The sequence below is a fragment of the Schistocerca piceifrons genome, chromosome 4 (genome assembly GCF_021461385.2).
Source record: "Schistocerca piceifrons isolate TAMUIC-IGC-003096 chromosome 4, iqSchPice1.1, whole genome shotgun sequence".
Classification (NCBI taxonomy): domain Eukaryota; kingdom Metazoa; phylum Arthropoda; class Insecta; order Orthoptera; family Acrididae; genus Schistocerca; species Schistocerca piceifrons.
The window spans coordinates 156,956,402-156,979,031 of record NC_060141.1 but is presented as its reverse complement, the minus strand read 5'-3'; positions in this window follow the sequence as shown (position 1 = coordinate 156,979,031).

The following is a 22,630-nucleotide window of genomic DNA, read 5'->3' as shown; positions in this document are numbered from 1 at the left end:
GTTTTCACTTTTTTGTTTCTAATATTGGCTTCTCTATGACAGTGTGTTGGTTGCTTCGCTCTTGTTTATACAGACAAATTTAGTCATTGTTTTGCTGCTGTATATGGGAACGGATACCAAAATCTCATCTGGTACGACTAAATACTCTGAAAATAGGTGTTCTTGATGCTCTGCTATGTTTCAGTGATGGTGCAGTCTCACAGGTTTAGAACTGATGGGAGTGTCTGTTGGACTAAATATGCAAAGATCTTTAATTGCCATTGACCGCAGGAAACCCTCGAAGCAGAGAAATCAGTTTTGGAGTCCACCAAAGAACCTAGAATTAGAAGAAGTCTGCAAAAGAAAAGGAAGGAAGAACAGCATCAGAAACAAGATGGATATGGACCTGGGACGCAGGTTAGACAGAGAAACTAGTTTTGACTTCATCTTGAATTTCTCAGAAGTACACTTTTTTCATGTTCTGGTACACATTGTTTAAAACGTTTTAAAGATAGAGGGTTGAAATTTTGTATACCCTCTTAAAGCATAACAATAACTGAAAAGCTGACTATTCTTATGAGTTAAATTTGAGGATTAAAGACTTTTTAAAGTAAAAATACCGGGAAAATTACTGAATTACTGAATTTTTTAAAATCATTATTAAATAACTTTTGAACCATAATTTACAATAGCAACGTCTTCTTAAAAGTTTGCCTTAATGATGATGGTGTAAAAAATCAAGCTTCTACTTTGATTTTGTTTCGAGATATGTGTACCTATGCTGTACGTAAATATTTAACTGGCTATACTTTTCACTTGCAACACAAAACACAGATCAGAAAAAAATTTGAGGTCAAAGGCTGTGGTTCATACATCAGAATGTTCCCAATAGATCTGTTGCAATACGGTGAGCATTACATGGACTTACTTATTCTTTGAGCTACACTACTTAGAAAACTGAAAATTTTTTCAAGATTTCCCTTTGTGTTTACGAACCAGTCCCCTTAAGCATTTAACTGTCGTCATTCTGACATCAAAAAGGCCGTTGATATTATGTGTGCAACTACATCTATAATCGGGATAGTCGCTATACCTTCAGTTCGGCATGGGAACGGACGTTCGTTGCTGTAAGGCTACAGAGAAGTAAGCTGAGTAATCCACCATCTGATGGTATCAGGTATGCTAATCAAGTACCTGCGCTACAGACATCTACTTAATCTGTGGTAACATACTGAAGTTCCCTGACTTCGTTACATAATTCGTCTGACCACGTACAGAAGTACCCGACAGCCCTTAAGTGTGTCAATTAACTTCTAATCAGGAAGACAGGAAGTCTGTGGAAGCTTCAGTATACAAACAAATCTAACGCTGCAAGCAAACCGAGCTGCACTTATCGACTGACTTCGACAGCAACTTTCACAGTTGCAAGTAATGTTATTCATAGTCACGATACGACATGTTGAAAACACAGTGGCTCACAGACCCAGCTACCGTGCCAAATTAAAGCAGGGCAGAGTGGTCTGTTTTGGAGCTCCGTGGCGGACCAGATTGTATCGCTTTGTCCTGAAGAGTAGGAGGCGGTGCCTGCGCGAGAGTGCGGATCGCGGAGGTGGGCGGGTAGGCATGTCCGTTCCGTGGGTCGTGGGGGGGCCCCCCTAGGCCCCCGTCGGTCCCCTGCGGCGAAGCTGGGACCCCCTGGCGCGCACTGAAGTCTCCGTCTTTGCACGGTCGATTGTGCCGGACCCTCTGCCTACTTGGCACTACCGACTGGCTGTTCATCCCACACAGACCGCTGCCGTCCCAGGCAACTTCTTTGGTTTCGAGACCATCCTAGCGAAAGGAAATCCACATTCCTGTGCAAGGCTCTCAAAGCGAAAGAACTATTGTGCTTACGGATTCCAGTGACCATAGAAGGAATCTAGAATCTTTCATAGCAATGAGGCGGAACTCCTGTTGTGGTTTGTAGATGTCAAATAGTTGGTGATCGAGGTATGGCAGCGATATTAAGAGACGTATTTTCATTTGTGGTAGATATTCGAAAATTTACTGGCAATGTAATTATAGAGGCTTTTTTAATAGAACGATGCTTTCTTTTTTAACGAAATTAATTAACTTTTGAAAGAAGGAATACAATTTTCGCCTAAATGAGTGGCAAAGTCCAGTTTCACCTAAATTTCCTTGAGAACGTACTATCTGTTGCTGCTGTGGTCTTCAGTCCGAAGACAGGTTTGATACAGTTCTCCAGGCTAGTCTGTCCTGTGGAAGCCTCTTCATCACTGCATAATTACTACTACCTGCATCTGTTTGAACCTGCCTTGCTATCCCACTACAATTTTTATCCGCCACACTTCCCTCGATAACAAACTGACACCGGCCGGGGTGGCTGAGCGGTTCTAGGCGCTACATACAGTCTGGAAACGCGCGACCGCTACGGTCGCAGGTTAGAATCCTGCCTCGGGCTAGGATGTGTGTGATGTCCTTAGGTTAGTTAGGTTTAAGTAGTTCTAAATTCTAGGGGACTGATGACCGCAGAAGTTAAGTCCCATAGTGCTCAGAGCCATTTGAACCATTTTACAAACTGACTTTTCCTTGATGCCCAGAATGTGTCATATCAACCGATATTTCAGGCAACTTGTGCCATAAACCTCTTTGCTCACAAATTCGAATCAGTACCTAATCATTAGTTATTGGTCTGCTTATTTAATCTTCAGCGTTCTTCAGTATTACCATATTTCATAAGCTTTTGTTCTCATCTTGTGTGAACAGTTTATTATCCACGTTGCACTTCTGTACAAGCCTATACTCCAGTCATATACTTTCAGAAAAGACTACCAAAGTAAATTATTTTCGCTATTAACAAATTTCTCTTTTAGAAAAGCACTTTTCTTGCTTTTGCCAGTGTGGATTTTATATTCCCTCTATTTCAGCTGAAGTCACTACTGCTTTCAACGTCATATTTCCTAATCTAATACTCTCAGTTACTTCGATTATGTTCCATTAACCTGTTCATCTGTGATTGTTATATCTGTCATGTTTTACGCTTTTATCATATTTCACTCTCATATGCACAGCTATCCTGGCTGCATGTAGACAAGCACAGAGATTTTCGTACCGTCTGTCTTCTCCACTGTCATATCAACGAACACTGCCTCTCATACCTCACCTCAATCTCAACGCTCTTACGGTTCTAGGCGCTACAATCTGGAACCGCGCGACCGCTACGGTCGCAGGTTCGAATCCTGCCACGGGCATGGATGTGTGTAATGTCCTTAGGTTAGTTAGGTTTAAGTAGTTCTAAGTTCTAGGGGACTGATGACAGAAGTTAAGTCCCATAACGCTCAGGGCCATCAACGCTCTTATCTGAACAACACAGAAGAAATATCCGTTCCCATCGGAGCAAAATCCTTTCTGTCCCACTCCGTCGTCCACCCTTTTTCCCGAAGACTTTCTTATCACAAGCACCAGACTCTAGAATAACTTTCCGCATTACAATAGGGAACTAGATGACATCTACAGCTTCAGAAGACAGGTAGTGACATATCTACCAAAGCAACAACAATGTTTACCAGTGTCCCTGTACGCATGCGTTACCCTTGTACCTTCCCAACCAGAAGTTCTTTGTCTGCCTCGGCAGCTGCTCCGTCAGCACAGCGGAATGTTAACTAAAGGCGCCCGGGTTCAGCTACCGTTCAGGTAAGAGATGTTCTCCGTTCAGGGACTGGGTATTGTGTTGTCCTCACATTCGCATCGTCAGAGTTTACGTTCCACTATTGAGATGATTGTATGGGGACGCACAGAAAGTAACACATAAAAAAAGATCTTCCCCTTTTCCAGGTATTTTTAGGTAGCGCAATCTCCTTAAATATCATACGTTTGTTTGCGTGGCCCTCTTCCACAGCAGCTGTTAACATCTGTTACTATAGGTTCTCCTTATTGAGTTGACTGCAATCAAACTACAAAGAGTTACACCAGACGCGTTTCGCTTTTATTTACAAAGCATCTTCCGTGGTTATTGGTGTTTCTTTACATAATCTACTCCTTCCCTTCTTGTTAGCAGTCAGGCTTCGTTTCACATCTGCACTTGGCAGTTTTTGGCGTTCTGCAGTATTTCTTGCGCTGCACTGTATACAATTGATTTTCTTAACTGTTTTTCATTCTGCACTGCAGCAGTGCCACTATTGTTATTATTATTACTATGAACACCATTCGTGGCAGTAGCTGCAATAGTACTAGTAATGCCAGCATTAACTTTATTAGTTGACAATCAGTATTATTTATTCACACTGTCTCCTCAGACACGTCATTTTACTATATTTTTCATATTAAAATAGTTATTTCTTAGAAAACCTATGATTAAAAAAAAGGTGCTGTATGCGTGAAATCCTAGACCAGCCTAAGAGAGAGCATGTTGGCCCTAATGAGATCAAGTTAAATAAATATATAAAAATAAATAATTATCCTTTAACTTTTGTTGATATTTGTCTTATAACCTCTTTTCAAGACACTCTCCATTTCATTCAGCTGCTTTTATTAGTCCTTTATCATCTCTGGCAGAAATAAAATGTCATCGGCAAACCTCGAAGGTTCTATTTCTTCTCCCTGAATTTTAGTTCCGTTTTATAATGTTTCCTTGGTTTGCTTCACAGCTACTATTCTGTCTCATTCCCTTTGTAACAACTGCTTTTCTTTCATGTTCCTCTGTTTTTATAAATGCAGTCTTTTTTTGTGCACAGAGAGCTGATAATCCTTCGTTTCGTCTATTTTATTCCTACTACCTTTAGAATTCCAGAGAGTGTATTAAGTCAACGCTGTTAAAAGCCTTCTCTGCATCCGCTGATGCTGTAAATGTAGGCTTACTTTTCTTTAATTTGTCTTCTAAGAGAAACTATACGATCAATATGGATTTGTGTTTTTACATTTCTCACCAGTCCAAACTGATCTTCTTCGACGGATTCTACTAACTGTTGCATACTTCTGTAAATGATCCATGTGACTACGTTGAACAGCATAATTTGGTTGAAACTACTCTATCTCAGTCCCTTGGTCGTAAGTATGTCTCCCAGCTACTTATATGGAAAACGTCAATTCAGATATCGGCTATGCCGAGCAACGAAAGAAACGTGTAGTTTTATGTCAAAATCGAGACAGCTGAAACGAGGTAGACTATGGATGAAGGCGACTTCACTACTTATTTGTGTTAATCTAAGAGACTGCAGATTTATTTTTACAAGTATATTTTATGTTTCATAGCACGACAGAAAGAATGGAAGATTCATAAATTGAAGATTGTAATGCGTGGGTAATGCTTGGAGAGACTTTTAATCAGATGTTGATATAAAGACAATGGAGACGATGAAGATATTTCAATGTACCATATTTCCGAGCCTCACACGTAATTTATACGCCTCTTTGGATTGTTTGTAATTTAAAAGAAGCCAGATGGAAGATGAATGTTTAACTGCCCGTCGACTGGCCTTAAGAGCTGGAGCCTTAATGCGGAAAGGAAAAGGGCGAGGAAGAATATCGGTATCGTCCTCTTTCAAAGTAATCATTCATCTCAATCGATTCAGGTGAAATCTACGGAAATCCTAAATCTAGATGGCCGGAAAGGGTATGAACTCCGCATCTCTCTAATGAGAGTCTGCTGCCTGAACCATCGTGCCACGCCACTTGGTTTCCTATACTGCCTCTTTAGTGTGTTGAATTAGTGTCCTGAACAGATCTTCATTTGTCCCAGCGCAGTACAGGTGCGTCCTACATAAGAATCTATAGAAAGAAACGGGTGCAATGAGAAAGAAGGTTGGCAACTGTAGGTATTGTGAATTCATTGCATTAAAATTGTTTTCACCGGACATTATAGATAAACAGTCGTTTAAATCACGTGGAAAGGTAACAGCGGTATCTCTTGTGGTCAACGTAAATCTCTGTATCAGTCACCTTGGGAGCTCTCCTTATAATAAGCGTAGCCAGTAATCCCAGGTATACTGCCTTTAATATTTCGAGGTAATTCCTCGCCACCTCCGACACATTCTGCCCCGAACGTGTTTCCTCGGCTCCTTCGTTTCCTTTTTGCTCTCGGATTATTACTTTTTGTAGTACTAGCCTTGACGGCGAGTTGATTGGTGTTGAGGCCTCTGCCGGCGGTAGTTCCGACGGGCTGCACCGTCTGAGCTGATTGGCTAGCAGGCTTTTTTTACGACTCCAGAGGCGGGCTAGAACAAAATAAGCTCATGGGCACCTGTATGGGGACTATAACTTGTTAAACAGGTACATCTAAGGTTAATTGAAGTTTCCGTATAAAGATGGAGATAATATTCTTCGAGGAGAACGCTGCTCGCCGGCCGTGTTTTAAAACGCGCTCTCTGCTTTACGAGATGAATTCGTGACTGGTGCTGGATGTGGCCCCGCGTCGTGACCGGCGAGAGGCAAAGCGGAGCAAACGTTAACTGAACAAAAAGAAGGAGTGCCAGAAATGTATCTGCCGGCAAGAGTTATGGACGCCGACCGCTTCGCTCGTGGAAACTTCAACGCACGGGTAGAACAGAAGCTCATTACGCTGCTACGCAGCTGTATACACCGCGTTCCTTATTCTTCGCTTCTCACTCTTATTAATTTAGGCAGCACCATAATGTTCCACGAATTTCAGTCAGGTCAGTTTATACACCAGAACACGATGTACAGAATAATGTGGAAAATTCGATGTACTTAGATTAGGAGGATACGAGACACGTCGCTAACTGTGTGTGTGTGTGTGTGTGTGTGTGTGTGTGTGTGTTAGGAAGGAGTAGGATAGGAATGGGGACGTCTCATAAGGTTTTAATCACAACCTTGAAAAATAAAGTATGTAATTAATTTTTTGTTAACTGCACGTACGTACCTGCAGTTCTGGTACCGACTGGAATCACCACTCTACAGTACTGTAGCAAGCCGCCGGAGGCTAAATTAATGTGGACTGGCCTTTCACAGTTGCAGTATTTTTAATGTTGTTGAAAACGGATTCCTGCATTATATTCCGCTTTACAAATGGGCCGCATCATTTTGTTTTGGCTTCTCTAGCGGTGCGCTGTGATACTGTGACGCGATTTACGTAATTTTATTTTTTGGTGATAACTGAAACTTTAGGACTACATAAAGTAGGTCTTTCACTGACTGGATATAATTAAAGTGCAGCTACTTTCAGAGGTCCATTGTGGGCTCTAATTATTGTATGGCAGCGAAACCTGATAAATATTCTAATGCGTTGATGCGGAACCGATTTATGCCGGAAAAATTGTTCCAATTTTGGTTCCACGTGCAAATCTAGAGCTGTGAATAAAAGACGTACAGAAATGTATTCAAATGTAATGAATTAGGAACGGGAAGTAGGAAGAAAAGATCAAACAAGTGAGAAAGACATATTGTTGATTTTATTATTAACCACCACTTATACAATTTGTTCACTGCGAGCACCACAGACGTCGGCGAGATGATGCATCCGTAAAACGGTGTGATCAACAGCTGCTCGCAGTATTTCCGGTGTACAATGAAGTGACCAAAGTCATGGGGTATGGGATAGCGATATACACATACATACACTCCTGGAAATTGAAATAAGAACACCGTGAATTCATTGTCCCAGGAAGGGGAAACTTTATTGACACATTCCTGGGGTCAGATACATCACATGATCACACTGACAGAACCACAGGCACATAGACACAGGCAACAGAGCATGCACAATGTCGGCACTAGTACAGTGTATATCCACCTTTCGCAGCAATGCAGGCTGCTATTCTCCCATGGAGACGATCATAGAGATGCTGGATGTAGTCCTGTGGAACGGCTTGCCATGCCATTTCCACCTGGCGCCTCAGTTGGACCAGCGTTCGTGCTGGACGTGCAGACCGCGTGAGACGACGCTTCATCCAGTCCCAAACATGCTCAATGGGGGACAGATCCGGAGATCTTGCTGGCCAGGGTAGTTGACTTACACCTTCTAGAGCACGTTGGGTGGCACGGGATACATGCGGACGTGCATTGTCCTGTTGGAACAGCAAGTTCCCTTGCCGGTCTAGGAATGGTAGAACGATGGGTTCGATGACGGTTTGGATGTACCGTGCACTATTCAGTGTCCCCTCGACGATCACCAGTGGTGTACGGCCAATGTAGGAGATCGCTCCCCACACCATGATGCCGGGTGTTGGCCCTGTGTGCCTCGGTCGTATGCAGTCCTGATTGTGGCGCTCACCTGCACGGCTCCAAACACGCATACGACCATCATTGGCACCAAGGCGGAAGCGACTCTCATCGCTGAAGACGACACGTCTCCATTCGTCCCTCCATTCACGCCTGTCGCGACACCACTGGAGGCGGGCTGCACGATGTTGGGGCGTGAGCGGAAGACGGCCTAACGGTGTGCGGGACCGTAGCCCAGCTTCATGGAGACGGTTGCGAATGGTCCTCGCCGATACCCCAGGAGCAACAGTGTCCCTAATTTGCTGGGAAGTGGCGGTGCGGTCCCCTACGGCACTGCGTAGGATCCTACGGTCTTGGCGTGCATCTGTGCGTCGCTGCGGTCCGGTCCCAGGTCGACGGGCACGTGCACCTTCCGCCGACCACTGGCGACAACATCGATGTACTGTGGAGACCTCACGCCCCACGTGTTGAGCAATTCGGCGGTACGTCCACCCGGCCTCCCGCATGCCCACTATATGCCCTCGCTCAAAGTCCGTCAACTGCACATACGGTTCACGTCCACGCTGTCGCGGCATGCTACCAGTGTTAAAGACTGCGATGGAGCTCCGTATGCCACGGCAAACTGGCTGACACTGACGGCGGCGGTGCACAAATGCTGCGCAGCTAGCGCCATTCGACGTCCAACACCGCGGTTCCTGGTGTGTCCGCTGTGCCGTGCGTGTGATCATTGCTTGTACAGCCCTCTCGCAGTTTCCGGAGCAAGTATGGTGGGTCTGACACACCGGTGTCAATGTGTTCTTTTTTCCATTTCCAGGAGTGTATATGGCGATAGTATCGCGTAAGCAGGGTATAAAAGATCAGTGTATTGCTGGAGCTGTCATGTGAACAGCTTTCCAGCGTGACTATGGCCGCACGACGGGAACTAACCGACTCTGAAAGTGGAATGGTTACTGGAGCAAGATGCTTGAGACATTCCTTTTCAAAAATCAACGTATCCGTTAAGGCAGGGCGCTGAAATTTGGCTTTAATAGAGTTTAGCAGCAGACGAGAGACGCGAGTGCCTTTGCTGACAGCACGACATCGCATGGGCTCGTGACCATATCGATTGCAACCTAGACTGGAAAACCGTGGCCTGGTCAGATGAGTCCCGTTTTGAGTTGGTAAGAGCTGATGGTATGGTTCGAGTGAGGCGCAGACCACACTAACCACAGGCCCAAGTTGTCGACAACGCACTGTGCAAGCTGGTGGTGGCTTAAAAATAGTGTAGGCTGTGTTGACGTGGAATGAGAGTGATTCCTCTGATCCAACTCACCTGATCATTGACTGGAAATGGCTACGTTCGGCTAATTGGAAACTATTCGCAGCCATTCATAGAGTTAATGTTCCCAAACAACGACGTCGTATGACCAGACCACAATTGTTCATGACTTGTGTGAGAACAGTCTCGACAATTTGAACATCGAGATCACGCGACATGAACCTCAACATTCATAGGACATAATCGAGAGATCAGTTCGTGCACAAAATCCTGCACCGGCAAGACTTTTGAAATTATTGACGGATTCAGAGGCAGCATTGCTCAGTATTTCTGCTGCGGATTTCCAACGACTTGAGCCAGTGCCACGTTGAGTTGCTGCACTACGCCAGGCAAAACGAGGTCCCACAAGGTACTAAGAGGTACCTAATGACTTTTCAGCCCACTGTCATCTGAGCAGTGGGTTCCTGAAGGCTGGCCTCCAGATCAAACAGAGACCCAATGTGCCCTCGATAAACGTGTTCTTTTAGATGTCCCAGAGCCAAAAGTGACATGGAGAAAATAGAAAATTTGTGGTAAGGTCTTATGGGACCAAACTGCTAAGGTCATCGGTCCCTAAGTTTACACACTACTTAATCTAACTTAAACTAACTTACGCTAAGGACGACACACACACCCATGCCCGAGGGAGGACTCGAACCTCAGACGAGGGGAGCCTCGCGGACCGTGCAAGATGCCCTAGGCCGCGCGGCTACCCCGCAAGGCTAGTGACATGCATTCAGATCGGATTATCTTGCAGGCCATGCATCTGGAACACCTCTGCAGACAACGCGTTCGTGGAACGTTATATTAAGCAGATCTTTCACTCGGCCAGCGACTTTAGGTGTTGTCCATCTTGCATGAAAGCAGTGGTTTCCATAGAGTTTCACTCGTACAAAACAGGGATCACAGGCTGTGCGAGGAGGTCTCGATCACTTGCAGATGTCACGGTACGCCTGACAGACCCACAGGGTGGATAATCTTCAAAGAAGTAGCCCGAGAATGAAGGTACTTGTGAATCCACACCACACAGTCACTTACGGTGAGTGCAATGGTTCTTCGTGCACAACACGCGGTTTAGCAGTACCCCAATTTCGGCAGTTATATATTTTGACTGCACCCTGTAGTCTAATATGTGGCTCATAAAACCATGGAAAATGAATATTATTTTGTTACATTTACAGTCGAAATCATGCTTATGTATCTAGCATACGACGAAAGTAGAGCGAAGTGTGTCCACAGAGAATGTCACATATGTTGTGACTTTATGCTCCCGCAACGCTGGTGTTTTACTGACGCAATTAGAGACTGCGTGGCTTCCACCATTCGAAAAACTGTGAATAACGAAAATGCAAGAGAAAATGTGAGGTATACTTATTACGTATTTATTGCTTGTTACTCAATAGAGTACTGATCGCATTAATAAAACATGACTAATGACAATATCAGAACTGAAAAGGAATCATTAGAAGTTTATTCCAAGAAATACCTATATTGATATGTTATTGTTGTGGTCCAAATGGTTCAAATGGCCTTAACATCTCAGGTCATCAGTTTCCTAGAACTTAGAACTACTTAAACCTAACTAACCTAAGGACATCACACACATCCATGCCGGAGGCAGGATTCGAACCTGCAACCGTAGCAGTCGCGCGGTTCCAGACTGAAGCGCCTAGAACCGGCCGGCCACACCAGTCAGCTATTGTTGTGGTATTCAGTCCAAAGACTGGTTGATGCAGCTCTCCATACTACAGTATAATGTGCAAGCCTCTTCATCTTCGGATAACTACAGTAATTTACATCCTTCCGAATCTGCTTACTGTATTCATCTCTTGGCCTCCCTTTACGATTTTAGCCCCTCCCCCGCGCTTCCCACCAGTACTAAATTGGTGATCCCTTTAAGTTTTAGAATGTGTCCTGTCAAATGATCCCTTCTTAAAAGTCAGGTTGTGCAACAGATTTCTTTTCTCCCCAGTTCTATTCAGTATGTTCTCATAAGTTACTTGATCTACCCACTTAATTTTTAGGAATCTTCCGTAGAAACACATTTCAAAACCTTACTTTTCTTCTTGTGTAAACTGCTTATCATGCACGTTTCATTTGCCTACATTGCTACACTCCATAATAATACTTTCAGAAAGACTTCCTGACATTAAACGTGTACTTGATGTTAACAATTTTATCTTTTGTCTTGTCATTGCCAGTTTACATTTTGCAACCTCTCTACCTCGGCCATCATCAGTTATTTTGCTGCCGAAATAGCAAAACTCAACTCATTTACTTCTTTAAATGTACCCTTTCCTACTCTAACATCTCAGCATTGCCTGATTTAATCCGACTACATTACATTATCCTTGTTTTGTATTTGCTGTTCTTCATCTTATATCCGCCTTTCAAGACAGTGTCCATTTCGTTCAACTGTTCTTCCAACTCCTTTGATATCTCTGGTAGAATTATGATGTCATCGGCAAACCTCAAAATTTTTATTTCTTCTCCCTGAACTTTAATTCCTAATCAGAAGTAAACTTTAGAAGCTATAATGTATTGCACTATATCTTTTAAAGTTTACTTCTGATTAGCAATCAGGGTGACACAATAAAAACTTTGAGGTTTGCCGATGACATCATAATTCTGTCAAATGTACGAAACTAGCTGCTTTACCGCTTTGGTGAGAACCTTTAGACGTTCTGTCGTTGACCCAAAAGAACGTAGATGTGTGTGTATGAAGAGCAAAAGCCAGACATAACGGTTATGTGTACTGGAGGATATTCACAAGTCAGTCCAACGGAAACCTTGACGTATTGTAATATTGGAAACACATGAATGGGAAAACAGAAACGATGCTGTACATTTATTTCAGAACAGAAGATGAACGGTCCTTGATATAATTGCACGTGCATTATACTGCTAAAACAAAATTCCATGAGTACACTTAAGAATGTGGCCCACTTCAGAATGTACGAGTTTCCTGTTCTGGCTTTCAGCAATTCGGAGCAGCTGAGTATCATTCTATAGCGCCAGGAGTTTCTCCTATGTGCACACCAGGACACAACGTTCGCTCCCTCAGCGTCCCACATACGCTTTGGCACTTCTGTAGTCGAAACTAGCACGGGAATCGTCAGAGAAGACAACATTTTATAGCAAGAATTGCACAAACAGCTGTATCTTGAATCAATTTCATTAACACACTACCGGTTTCGTGGCTTTTAGCCACATAGTCAGGTGCTATAATCCAGGTGTCTATAAGTCAAGAAACCGGTATGGCCTTAATAAAATTGGTCCGAGATACAACTGTTAGCGGAGTTCTTCCCCTAAAATATACTTCCACGACTACGGACTCGTTTGTAAGACAATATTAGTTACAAGTAGACACATCAGTGTCTTTATTGATGAGCTCCTACTATCTGGAGGTGTGTCAGCTTCGAAGAAAGAAACAGAGATAAGGGTTTCTCAGAAAGATCACTAGAGACGGAACGCAAGCTTCGATGGGGGATGGATTGCGACGGAAATTGGACTAATTCTTTTCAATCGAACATTCACAAAATTTAACTTGGGTTATTTATAGACTGACGGAGAAGGACTCTTCATTTAAACATAAAGGCAACACGTCCTGCAGAGCACAGGAGAAATAATAGCATATCGCAATCTTCCATTGCGCTATCAAAGCAGATGATGCTCGACGGTCTATGACTTATATCACATTGTCGTCCTGTATTAATCTTAATCTTCCATGGGGTTTACGACTGATGGGCTTTTTTTATCGCATGAATGAACTGGTTGATATTACAATATTGCACTTTTTTCAAGATTCAGTTTCATTGTATGTCAAATGACACTCTGAAAGATGAACCACTCCCGTCTGCACAACCCTGCGACTTGGTTATACTGAACTTTCAGGTCTCAAGAGATGTGTTCATCTTTGAAGCAAACAGTTATACTCTCTTTTAAACTCCTTTCTAGTGTAACACAGCCACTCAAAGAGAACGACGCAGTCGGTGCATACACTATCGATATACACTGAAGCGCCAAAGAAATTGGTGTAGGCATGCGAATTAAATAAAGAGAAATGGAAACAAGCAGAATGCGGCGCTGCGGTCGGCAATGCCTACATTAGACAACAAGTGTCTGGCGCAGTTGTTAGATCGGTTACTGCTGATACACTGGCAGATTATCAAGATTTAAGAGAGTTTGAACGTGGTGTTATATTCGGTGCACGAGCGATGGGACACAGCATCTCCGAGGTAGCGATGAAGTGGGGGTTTCCCTTACGACCATTTTCACAAATGTACCGTGAATATCAGCATTCAGGTAAAACATCAAATCTCCGACATCGCTGCGGCCGAGAAAAGATGCTGCAAAAACGGGTCCAACGACGACTGAAGGGAATCGGCCAACGTGACAGAAGTGGAACACTTCCGCAAATTGCTGCATATTTCAATGCTGGGCCATCAACAAGTGTCAGCGTGCGAACCCTTCAACGAAATATCATCGATATGTGCTTTCGGAGCCGAATTCCCACTCTTGTACCCCTGATGACTGCACGACACAAAGCTTTATGCCGCCCCTGGGCCCGTCAGCACCGACATGGGACTGTTGATGACTGGAAACATGTTGCTTGTGGGACGAGCCTCGTTTCAAATTTTTCGAGCGGATGGACGTGTACAAGTATGGAGTCAACCTCATGAATCCACGGACCCTGCATATCAGCTGGGAACTGTTCAAGCTGATGGAGGCTCTGTAAATGTATGGGGCGTGTGCAGTTGGAGTGATATGGGACCCCAGTTGGTCTAGATACGACTCTGACAGATGCCACATACGCAGGCATACTGTCTAATCACCTGCATCCATTCATATCCATTGTGCATTCCGATGGACTTGGGAAATTCCAGCAGAACAGTGCAATACCCCACATGTGCATAATTGCTACAGAGTGGCTCCAGGAACACTTTTCTAAATTTAAACACTTCCACTGGCCACCAAGATTCCCAGACATGAACATTATTGAACATATCCTGGATGCCTCGTAACGTGCTGTTCAGAAGAGACCTCCAGCACGTCGTACCCTTAGAGATTTATGGACAGCCCTACAGGATTCATGGTGTCAATTCGCTCCGGAACTACTTCAGACTTTAGCCGAGTCCATGGACCGTCGTGTTGCGGCACTTTGGTGTGCTCGTTGGGGCCCTACACGATATTAGGCAAGTGTGCCAGCTTCTTAGGCTCTTCTGTGTACTTATATGTCTCATCGTCGTCATTTTCATCAACAATCATGTATTTGACATCCACTACAGGACAAATGTCTTCTCAAGTCTTTGCCATGCACTGTGGTTTTCAGCCGTGCGTATTCTGTTGGTCCAGAATGTTTTATAACGTCATCTTCCATGGTTCCGTCGTCTCGGTTATTTATGTCTTGTTTCCAGAAAAGAACCCCCTGGGTTTATCGACCAAACTTTTGCACAGATACATGTCCTGTCCATCATCAATTCACATTTATTGCAGTTATAATTACGTCCTCCCCCTCATGCTGTTGTTACCTGACCTTTCTTTTTATCTCTCCTTTTAATTCCGAAAATACATTTTTTTTCCATTAATCAAAACTCATATTACACATTGACTCTCAACTTTTCTTCTCTGACACAAGCTTGGTTTTGAAAATGGTGTGTAGTCCCTCAAATGCGCCCAGTTCAGCTTTACTCTTCTTTTTATTTCTTTAAGTGTCCATTTGGCCAACGTCTTCAGCAACCGTAAATACAAAAATTCATCAACTGATTCAGTGACTTCATTGTTTACTTCAGCAATTCCTTTTGATGCGTTCACTGTACGTTATTTTTGTCTTATTACACATGATCTGACAAAAAATGGCCGGCCGTTGTGGCCGAGCGGTTCTAGGTGCTCCAGTCCGGAACCACGCTGCTGCTACGGTCGCAGGTTGGAATCCTGCCTCCGGCATGGATGTGTGTGCTCTCCTTAGATTAGTTAGGTTTACGTAGTTCTAAGTCTAGGGGACTGATGACCTCAATGTTAAGTCTCATAGTGCTCAGAGCCATTTGAACAAAAAAGGACTGAAGCATCCAGATGACATGTCCGGATGTCTGTATAACTTCGTACACGACCCACCATCGTCAGATACGTTTATCATTAGACTTGTCAGTCAGTGCCGTGGGTATAATGGCCACTAGAGCCCGTTACTGTTGATCGTGTTTAATGTTGTTACCCGGCCTGTGAAGAACACGGAGTTGGCGAGTATTTATATGAGACAGCGTTATCAGTACCTGACATAGATTGGGTGGGTTCCACTTGGACAGATGACCTATTCGTGCAACATATAGATTTGTGGGACTTTCGAAGGGAGCAGTGAATCGATATTGGTCTGGGTGGGATCGTGAAGGTAGATACACACATCGTCCAGGTTCCGGTCGACCACATCTGACTATCGAAATAGAGGATACTGTGCACCAAACACATCGTAAGCCCTTCACTTTTGCGCTTGACATCCGTGAACAAGTAATGGACTGCCTGGAACATTCTGTGCCATTACGCACCATTGGTCAGAGACTACCACCAGCCGGATTAGAGAACTACCGTTCCATGTGTCGGCTACTGTTGAAGCCACAGCACAAACGGCTTCGTTTGAAACGGAGAGGTATAGTGGTGTTACCCTGGCGCCACGGTAACAATCGGGTGCGACTTCAGGTCACGGTTGGTGGTGACTGAGGGAATTCTGACGGCAAAACGGTATGTCACGGACATTCTGTGTCATCATGTGTTACCTCTGATATTACAGTATCGTGGTGTCATTTTTCAACAGAACAGTGCTCGTCCAAAGTGACACGTGTCGCCATAAACCGTCTGCGTGCTGCTGAGGTGCATCTGTCGCATCTGTGGCCACCAGGATCCTCAATTCTGTCTCCGACAGAATATATCTGGGAGCAACTCGGACGTCAGCTGTCGCAGTGCCATAATCCAACGTATCAAGGGCCTGTGGCAACAGCTGTGGTCCAGCTTGCCTCACAAAAGTATACAACAGTTTTGTGACATCCTCCTCAATCGAATCACCACATGTACACAGCCAGAGTGGTGCAATGTTATGTGGTTAAGTGAAGTCATACTGTTAGGTTGTAAATTTCACCCTGTTTTCTAATCACTGAAATATCATCACATATCTTCTCAAACCGTGTAGCTCCTTTTCGTTTCCTCCCCCCCCCCCCCCCCCTCCCTCTCCCCGTAGTAATGGTCCGCCAACTCTGTTTTTCGATACCGTACATTAATGAATATTTTTCTACGTAATGTCTCATATTTTTCACTCTATTCGAATTTGGTTTCATTTTTATATGTAGGTACGTCGATATTTTGAGATGTTGAAATCGATATAACACCTAGTGTGAATATCTTTGTACTTATTGTTATCTTTGATGATGCCTTGTGACTTTTGGCGCGGAAGCGCAGAGTAGTCAAGTTTTTGTGTTGAATATGAACAGTCTTGACTTTGTCTTGGAAATGAAAAGATGAGTCTGAGTTGTGGACAATGAAAAATGTTGTTTTATTAAGTGCAGTAACGGCTGCGAATTTGTATGATGAAGTAATGTTTTGAACATGCGAAAGTATAATAAGTTTAATAAATGTGAATTTTTGTGAAAAATTGTCTTCGTAAGTTCTTCAAGTCGGCGTAATTAACATCCGAGTGCCTTTCGCACCAACAGCGACAGTCACGCCACCTAGACAACAATTTTAATTACGAGCCAAAAGCCGGGCGAGATAGTCGTTGGATTGCAAATAGAAGATAAGTGATATTATTGTTAATTTTCTTCAGTGACTGAAATCAATTGATGTAGCAATACCTGCCACATTAAAGACCTTTTAGTTGCGCAATAAAAAGATCATTTTTGAGTGCACGACGTGATACTTTTTGAATTAATTAACTGTTGTTGTTGTTGTTGTTGTGGTCTTCAGTCCTGAGACTGGTTTGATGCAGCTCTCCATGCTACTCTATCCTATGCAAGCTTTTTCATCTCCCAGTACCTACTGCAACCTACATCCTTCTGAATCTGCTTAGTGTATTCATCTCTTGGTCTCCCTCTACGATTTTTACCCTCCACGCTGCCCTCCAATACTAAATTGGTGATCCCTTGATGCCTCAGAACATGTCCTACCAACCGATCCCTTCTTCTGGTCAAGTTGTGCCACAAACTTCTCTTCTCCCCAATCCTATTCAATACTTCCTCATTAGTTATGTGATCTACCCATCTAATCTTCAGCATTCTTCTGTAGCACCACATTTCGAAAGCTTCTATTCTCTTCTTGTCGAAACTATTTATCGTCCATGTTTCACTTCCATACATGGCTACACTCCATACGAATACTTTCAGAAATGACTTCCTCACACTTAAATCAATACTGGATGTTAACAAATTTCTCTTCTTCAGAAACGCTTTCCTTGCCATTGCCAGCCTGCATTTTATATCCTCTCTACTTCGACCATCATCAGTTATTTTGCTCCCCAAATAGCAAAACTCCTTTACTACTTTAAGTGCCTCATTTCCTAATCTAATTCCCTCAGCATCACCCGACTTAATTCGACTACATTCCATTATCCTTGTTTTGCTTTTGTTGATGTTCATCTTATATCTTCCTTTCAAGACACTGTCCATTCCATTCAACTGCTCTTCCAAGTCCTTTGCTGTCTCTGACAGAATTACAATGTCATCGGCGAACCTCAAAGTTTTTATTTCTTCTCCATGAATTTTAATACCTACTCCGAATTTTTCTTTTGTTTCCTTTACTGCTTGCTCAATATACAGATTGAACAACATCGGGGAGAGGCTACAACCCTGTCTTACTCCCTTCCCAACCACTGCTTCCCTTTCATGTCCCTCGACTCTTATAACTGCCATCTGGTTTCTGTACAAATTGTAAATAGCCTTTCGCTCCCTGTATTTTACCCCTGCCACCTTTAGAATTTGAAAGAGAGTATTCCAGTCAACATTGTCAAAAGCTTTCTCTAAGTCTACAAATGCTAGAAACGTAGGTTTGCCTTTCCTTAATCTTTCTTCTAAGATAAGTCGTAAGGTCAGTATTGCCTCACGTGTTCCAGTGTTTCTACGGAATCCAAACTGATCTTCCCCGAGGTTGGCTTCTGCTAGTTTTTCCATTCGTCTGTAAAGAATTCGTGTTAGTATTTTGCAGCTGTGACTTATTAAGCTGATAGTTCGGTAATTTTCACATCTGTCAACACCTGCTTTCCTTGGGATTGGAATTATTATATTCTTCTTGAAGTCTGAGGGTATTTCGCCTGTTTCATACATCTTGCTCACCAGATGGTAGAGTTTTGTCAGGACTGGCTCTCCCACGGCCGTCAGTAGTTCCAATGGAATATTGTCTACTCCGGGGGCCTTGTTTCGACTCAGGTCTTTCAGTGCTCTGTCAAACTCTTCACGCAGTATCATATCTCCCATTTCATCTTCATCTACATCCTCTTCCATTTCCATAATATTGTCCTCAAGTACATCGCCCTTGTATAGACCCTCTATATACTCCTTCCACCTTTCTGCTTTCCCTTCTTTGCTTAGAACTGGGTTTCCATCTGAGCTCTTGATATTCATACAAGTCGTTCTCTTATCTCCAAAGGTCTCTTTAATTTTCCTGTAGGCGGTATCTATCTTACCCCTAGTGAGATAGGCCTCTACATCCTTACATTTGTCCTCTAGCCATCCCTGCTTAGCCATTTTGCACTTCCTGTCGATCTCATTTTTGAGACGTTTGTATTCCTTTTTGCCTGTTTCACTTACTGCATTTTTATATTTTCTCCTTTCATCAATTAAATTCAATATTTCTTCTGTTACCCAAGGATTTCTACTAGCCCTCGTCTTTTTACCTACTTGATCCTCTGCTGCCTTCACTACTTCATCCCTCAAAGCTGCCCATTCTTCTTCTACTGTATTTATTTCCCCCATTCCTGCCAATTGCTTCCTTATGCTCTCCCTGAATCTCCGTACAACCTCTGGTTCCTTTAGTTTATCCAGGTCCCATCTCCTTAAATTCCCACCTTTTTGCAGTTTCTTCAGTTTTAATCTACAGGTCATAACCAATAGATTGTGATCAGAGTCCACATCTGCCCCTGGAAATGTCTTAAAATTTAAAACCTGGTTCCTAAATCTCTGTCTTACCATTATATAATCTATCTGATACCTTTTAGTATCTCCAGGGTTCTTCCATGTATACAACCTTCTTTCATGATTCTTAAACCAAGTGTTAGTTATGATTATGTTGTGCTCTGTGCAAAATTCGACCAGGCGGCTTCCTCTTTCATTTCTGTCCCCCAATCCATATTCACCTACTATGTTTCCTTCTCTCCCTTTTCCTACACTCGAATTCCAGTCACCCATGACTATTAAATTTTCGTCTCCCTTCACAATCTGAATAATTTCTTTTATTTCATCATACATTTCTTCAATTTCTTCGTCATCTGCAGAGCTAGTTGGCATATAAACTTGTACTACTGTAGTAGGCGTGGGCTTCGTATCTATCTTGGCCACAATAATGCGTTCACTATGCTGTTTGTAGTAGCTTACCCGCATTCCTATTTTCCTATTCATTATTAAACCTACTCCTGCATTACCCCTATTTGATTTTGTGTTTATAACCCTGTAGTCACCTGACCAGAAGTCTTGTTCCTCCTGCCACCGAACTTCACTAATTCCCACTATATCTAACTTCAACCTATCCATTTCCCTTTTTAAATTTTCTAACCTACCTGCCCGATTAAGGGATCTGACATTCCACGCTCCGATCCGTAGAACGCCAGTTTTCTTTCTCCTGATAACGACATCCTCTTGAGTAGTCCCCGCCCGGAGATCCGAATGGGGGACTATTTTACCTCCGGAATATTTTACCCAAGAGGACGCCATCATCATGTAATCATACAGTAAAGCTGCATTCCCTCGGGAAAAATTACGACTGTAGTTTCCCCTTGCTTCCAGCCGTTCGCAGTACCAGCACAGCAAGGCCGTTTTGGTTATTGTTACAAGGCCAGATCAGTCAATCATCCAGACTGTTGCCCTTGCAACTACTGAAAAGGCTGCTGCCCCTCTTCAGGAACCACACGTTTGTCTGGCCTCTCAACAGATACCCCTCCGTTGTGGTTGCACCTACGGTACGGCTATCTGTATCGCTGAGGCACGCAAGCCTCCCCACCAACGGCAAGGTCCATGGTTCATGGGGGGGGGAGGTATTGTGGAGGTATTGTTATACCCTTACAGGTGCTTCACCTTCTTTTTGATTGAGAAATGTCGTTGATTTTAAGACACACCTTCAAACTGGTAGTATTTACAATTCCTGCTTCAAATGTCTGGGAAGTTAAGTGTTTTCACAAACATACGTTTTCATAAGTAATTTCTTACGAATTGAACTTATGGAGACATTTTTACTCATAATTTTAAAATTACTTTGTGACTTGTATGGAACGAACTAGTAGTGAAGTTTATGGCTTCCTTGGTGTAAGAGTTACTAAGAAATAAATAATATGCATTGTCTCAAGGCTTAAAAAATTCTCCTCGGACTTAAAGTAACGCCAATGGTTTCAGATTAAACAATCATTTTATCGAGAATCCCTCAGACATTGTTTAAATTAACTGTTAATTAGAGAATATGCCTGCGTTAACTTTCAGATGGCACACGTAGTCTAGGGGTAGTGTCTTTGATTCATGATCAAAACGTCCTCGGTCCCGGGTTCGAAGCCCACCACTGCTTGAATTTCGAATCAAAATCATCAACAGTGGCTGCCGAAGACTTCCGTCATAAGAAGACAACCCTCATTCAGACAGTGGCCTTGTCAAAGCGGACAGAGGAGTGGACAACTGCTCAGAGCATTCTCTTGCCCTTGGGCTGTGAAACTGCCCTTAAAGGAGGAAGAATGATCAACGGCTTGAGGATGCAGAAGGCAATGGAAACCACTGCATTAAAGACACATAATGTGTAGCCACAGGACTGTCGCCTGTAACTGAAAAGTGTCATGATGATCCCTCCATTGGCAAAAGATTCTGGACTTGTCCCTCCTTTCCGGCATGGTAGTTCAGCTTGTTCAGTCAGAGGTTTAGCTGCCCTCTGTAATAATAATAATAACAATAATGACCTTAAAAACTGAGTGAATGGATCAACGATGAACATGGCGGGCTGTCGTGGGACGTCCGTCCCAAACAAATGCGACGAACATTAAAGAACAAAAGGAGATAAGAAAGGGGTAGCGTCTTTGATTGCTAATCAAAACGTCCTCGGTCCCGGTTTCGAAGCCCACCATGGCTTCAATTTCGAATAAAAATCATCAGCGGTGCCGCCAGGAAACTTCCGGCATAAGAAATCCGCCATTCAGCCAATGGCCTTGGCAAAGAGGGCGGAGGAGTGGACAGATGTTCAGAGCAATTTCTTTCCCTTACGTTGGGAAACTGCCCCTAAAGGCGGAAGAATCAGCAATGATCAACGGGTTGAGGATGCAGAAGGCAATGGAAACTACTGCACTAAAGACACATAACGTGCATCAACAGGATATGCGGCCTGTAATTGAAAAGTGTCATGATGACCTCTCCATTGGCAACAGATTAATAAAAAAAACCATCGGTACAAAGAAGGTAGCTACGAAGAAACCATGGGGAACAGAAGGAATACTTCAGTTGATCGATGAAAGAAGGACCTACAAAAATATTCAGAGAAATTCAGCGATACAGAAATACAAGTCACTTGGGAATGAAATAAATTGGAGTGCCGGGAAGCTAAGACGAAACTGCTGCTAGAAAATTGTGAAGAAATCGAAAACGAAATAATTGTCATAAGGACTGACTCAACATATAAGAAAGTCAAAACAACGTTCGCTGAAACTAAAAGCAAAGACTGTTAATATTAAGAATGCAATGACAATACCACTGTTAAGTGCAGATGAGAGAGCGGATAGGTGGCAAGAATACATTGAAGGCCTCTATGAGGGTTAGGACTTGTTTGATGACGTGAAAGAAGAAGAAACAGGAGCCAATACAAAAGAAACAGGGGCATTCAGTATTAGAATGTAAAAGAGTTCTGAGAGACCTAAAATCAAAAAAGGCAGAAGAGATACATAACATTCAATCAGAATTTCTAAAATCATTGGGGGAAGTATCAACAAAACGACTAATCACGTTGGTGTGTACACTGTATGAG